Consider the following 5,060-nt stretch of genomic DNA (forward strand, 5'->3'; position numbering starts at 1 on the left):
TGAGACTATTATTAATTTATAAATATTTGAATAATGTGACTAGGTATATTACATATGACTATGAAAACATAATATTTTTTGCCATGTTATATTTTGAATCATTATAATTATTTAAATAAATATTTTTGTTTAATACAGTTTAAAATTGAAAATGGCAACTTTGCAGAGTTATTTATGCTCAATCGTGTTGGTTTTCTTTTGTATTTCAATTTCCTTTGATACGCCGACAATTTATGCTCAATCGTGACGTAAAAAGAACTAGTCCTATCCCTACCCAATGTGTCATAATACGAATGTGTAAAAAGCGCCTTTAAAACTTCTTTCTTGTGGTGTGGGAGGAAAAAAAATCGTAACGAAAAATGAAACTACACTTTTGGAAGTCATGCACGGCATCGGCGGCGGTGTGCACGTTTATTATTTTTATTGTACCTATTGATTTTTCTCACTTTCTCCCTAATTCACTTATAATTTCACGGGCCCGAATACTTATGACAAAAGTTTTGCTTCTCCAGAGTGTAATGGCACACTCGTTTTTTTATTTGTGTCTGTGTACACGATGTCACGATAAGTAGTAAAATAATGCTTCAGTTTTCAACTTTAGTATCTTGTTCGACGGTAAAGTGAATCTAGTTAATGCATTGAGGAGGTCAAAATTTGAAATAAGTAGTAATTTTTAAAATCGCCGAGAAAAACAAAAAAAAAATTAAAGAAAACTAGAATTTTCACTTAAAATCGGTTTTCTACAAAATCTGATTTTGGTTATTGGTGTAACTCTAAAATAAATGAACCTATATACATACAATTTTCACTGGTCGTTTATATTAGCATTTTCTATACACTTTAACATTTTCAAAATATTTTGATTTGTTTTGAACTGTTTACGAACATTTTCTGTTTCCAATTTTATTAGTCTTTTTTTCTATGAATGTAAATAAAATTTTTTATGTATTATATCATTTTAAACATAGGAAAAAAATATGATAAAATGATATATAAAAAACAAAATGGTTGACAGTATGACCAACATTACCAATTTAATTACAGCCAAGTAGTTAATTCAATGGTTTTTAGTTCTTAACATTCTTAAATCAAATTATTTTTTTCCTAGGAAAATCACAACTCGAAAAATTAATAACATATGTATTTTTATGAACAATAATTGAATATATTTTAAAATATGACAAATAGGCTAAATATTCTATAATGTCCAAAATATGCAAAATACATTTTTTCCTACAAACTCTATGATGGATAAATCGTCCACATTTTTTATCCTCTTAAAACTGCATAAAGCCAATAAAAATATGTAAAAACCTAAAGATCCGCTCTCTAATCATAATAAATGGTAAGTATGATTGCATAAAAATGTTGTTTTAATATTTTTATATAGTTTCCATAAAATGTTTTTAATAAAATATTTTTAAAAATATGAACTTCTTGGCCTAAGAATATAACTGAAATATTTCCTAATTATTTACGCAAATTTTTAAAATATTTTGACACTATCTTAGTTTTCTGAATATAGTTATGAAATATTTTTATGCTGTGTGGATGTAGATTAACATACTGTGAATGTGAATCTTCAAACAAATAGTGGCTATTTAAATATGCATTAACTAATATATTGCGTTATAGTTTTAGATGACCGTAAAATTGAACCAGAAGTTGGGATTGTTAGAAGCTGAATAATAAAACAAATTTCTGTTCTACACACATCAAACCCAACATTTATGAAGATTCAAGAAAAATAATCAATTTAATTTTGAACAAAACAAGTAATAATAAATAGATATATAGCCTATATAGATTCAAAAGTATTTAAAATATGTAGCTGAGTACTTTAAAAGTATTTGAATACGTTGAATCCAGTATCTACCTACTTTACAAAACTGGGCTGCCCAATTACTTGTCAAATGCTACCTATATATATCAAATAAATATATCAATGTGTCAAACAACATCCATCAATTAAATTGGTTTTTGTCGTTTACTTTTGTTTCCAAAAATCTGCTGAGACCCAAAGATTGATTCTCTGTATCAATTCTAGCAAAATTCAAGCTAGGTTGTTAGAATAATAAAGCGACATTCGTGGGAGCAAGGCTCTAACCATGTGTTAGTCACACCCATTTATTTGAAATTACTCTTCTTTGAGACATAGTATATATTACATTTACATTTTTATATTTATATATTTTAATTAAAATCATACAACACATTTATTTATTTGCAGTAAGAAGACTATTAAATATTATATTAAACCATGATATCCAATATTGGTTGATGAAGTTGGTAAAAAATACAGCATGCAAAACAACAATTCTACTCTGGTATAAAAATGTTACTGTTCATAATTGTGTTACTATCTCCTTGTAAAACTTCTCCAACAACGATTTTCTTATACAACTCATTAATTTCTTTTCAATAATTTGGTGTTTTCACATATGCCAAAATTAAACTGCAGCAATTTCGATGAATACAATTAATTATTTAACTTTTATTAATTATAAACCGTTCTACACTGTTCCTTTTTATGTCTCTATATATTCGAGCAATTATATGAAAAATTAGCCTATTAGGAGTTTAAAGTTAATGGACTCCATAAATGAGGATCCCTCTATTGATCTTTAGTATATATCATGTATATATTAATTTTTTATTATTAATCTAGCTTAATGATTTAATTTAGCCATATTTAACTTAATTTTTAAAAATGTTTTATTTAATTTACTAATTCTATACGAATATTATTGTAGTTACTGTAATTATGATATTATTTGTATAATACACATTATATGCAAATAAATAGACAGTAAAAAATATCTTGAAATGTTTTAATTAATTCATTTAACAAATTAACTTTAAGTGCTGTACATTATCTATAAATTAATTTTATTTTTGAAATTAGGAGGTTCTATTGATTTTTGATAATTTCACATTGTAAATCCTCTTAAAGAATAAACAGATTGATTTTTATACCCAACATGAATGTAGAGAACACTTCATTGATGGTTAGGTATAGAAATATTATTTTTAATCTTTAAAATGATTTGTATTCCTAAATATTTCCATTAAGTAATAAAAAAAACCATATCAACATCGGTAAATATTTTTTCTTTTATAAAATATCAAGGATACTTAGGTTCTTAATTACTATACTCCGGCCCACGAGAGAACTTGTAGGACTGGAAAAACAATATAATCTACTATTATTTTACTAGATGGGTTTTTATAACAAATTAATAGTATATAAATAATATCATTACATTATGATATTGTGTTTAGGTACCTATGTTTAATATTAATGAAAACCACTTTATTACTTCTACTGGTATGTTGTTTGAAAATAAAAACAGTTTACTCAGATTGATTCTGATGCAGATGAGATAATATTATGTATGTCAAAATAATAATTATTGAGCTGATAAATTACTAAAATCTTGTCACAAATTATTTAATTTGTAATAGTAATTTTAAAGGTGTGTTAGCTAACTGTGTTACAGATGGTGGTGCTAATAAATATGGAAAATTCACAAATTATTAGTATATCAGATGTGATGAACAGTATTCATCACTTAGGCCATGTTCTTATGAATGGTAATTATTTGATTATACATTTTTTATCCACAAAAATGTAATATAAAAATATTTAAAACTTACCTGACAACATATTTTTAATTAAGTTTCTAGAAATAATAAGTCAGATATACAGAAAGGGATGGATATTATTAAAGTTGATGTCAATATAAATCAAGAAACACTAATGGAAACAGTAGATACAATTAGAATTCAACAATCAACAACCACAAGTTCAAATGCATATGATTTGTCAGTTGTCATTACTCAAAGTGCCCATTGAAAATTTGGAGGAGTTGAATAAACTCAAGGAGGATGCGAATAAAAAAAAAATATTAGTTGTGTCATTATTTATTTATTTAAGAAAATGTATGTTAATGGGTGTCTACTTTTTTTGTATAGGGTAAATGTTACGTAGACACGAAAATCATTTAATGCTAAAAGTGATACGGACCTTATGATGAAGTTGACTGTAAATAATAGAATAGCAGGAAAAATCAATATGGAGGGAAGAAGAGGAGATAAATTGGCTTTTGGCCGTTTAGAAATTTCTAAAATTTTAATTGGTAAATGAAAAAAAATTGAATTCTACTTTCAATATGAAATATACCATTTATTATTAAAATATTTTTAGTCAAATTAAAACTCTTTAATAACAGTATTTTAGTTTTAAAAATTGTTGTTATAGATAGCCACAACTCGATAAAAGTGTAATAATTATTGATGTTCAAAATGAGTGATATATATTTTAAAACTAGTATAATTAACAAATTATTTTAATTTATTTTTACAGAAGCCATTCAAGACATGTTTCCCGATGAATCCATATTATCAATTAAAAGTTATATCAGTGATTGGCTTAAACAAGCCCCTAAAATAAAATTAGATTTATATATAATTTTACAATTAAGTTATTTAATATAGTACATTTGATATTGTAACAGTATAAAAGTCTATCTTATTTAATCTTTACCTAGTGGATAATGCACTATAAATTTAAGAAACATTATTTATAAATATTAAATATCAAATATTTATTGATTCTTGAAATAAACAAATTACTATTGATCTATACCTAGGTAGATTATGCACAACTACATTGGTCAATTAACATGAATTATACGAAAAGTCCAAATATGTATGAAAACTATTCTGTTGACAGGTTTCTAGATGAATTAATATTAATTTAATGTACTATAATAATATTATGTTAGTAACTTAGTATGTAAAATATCAATCCTATTCTAAATATATACGAAGCTTACACAAAAAATAATTTTTCAACATACTACATTATTAATTTATAAATTTCCATTTTTTTTTTTTGTTTATTTTATTGTTTTTATTGCATATTTAATGATACTTAAGGTAATATTATAGCGCATATACTTAAACAATTTTAACTATTACTTATAATTTATTACTTATTAGTTATGGATTTTGTGAATTATCTAGATGACTATAATTTTAATCTAGATGAAAATTAG

General features: G+C 24.7%; 1 long non-coding RNA gene across 9 annotated transcripts in view; it reads left to right on the top strand.

Moving 5' to 3' along the window:
* LOC103308958 overlaps positions 1-4,519 on the top strand; it is a 14,167-nt gene extending 9,648 nt beyond the window's left edge. For 3 of the 9 annotated variants that reach the window (XR_001679238.2, XR_001679239.2, XR_001679235.2), the window contains 5 exons: positions 1,636-1,775; positions 2,231-2,327; positions 3,486-3,594; positions 3,681-4,139; positions 4,367-4,519. This is a non-coding gene — a long non-coding RNA (uncharacterized LOC103308958). Of the gene's footprint in view, positions 1-1,183; positions 1,346-1,635; positions 1,776-2,230; positions 2,328-3,485; positions 3,595-3,680; positions 4,140-4,366 lie in introns of those variants that run through there. The other 6 variants (XR_001679241.2, XR_001679242.2, XR_001679237.2 and 3 more) reach the window with 6 other exon arrangements.
* Positions 4,520-5,060: the final 541 nt, after the last annotated feature.

This window comes from Acyrthosiphon pisum, chromosome X (genome assembly GCF_005508785.2).
Source record: "Acyrthosiphon pisum isolate AL4f chromosome X, pea_aphid_22Mar2018_4r6ur, whole genome shotgun sequence".
Classification (NCBI taxonomy): Eukaryota; Metazoa; Arthropoda; class Insecta; order Hemiptera; family Aphididae; genus Acyrthosiphon; species Acyrthosiphon pisum.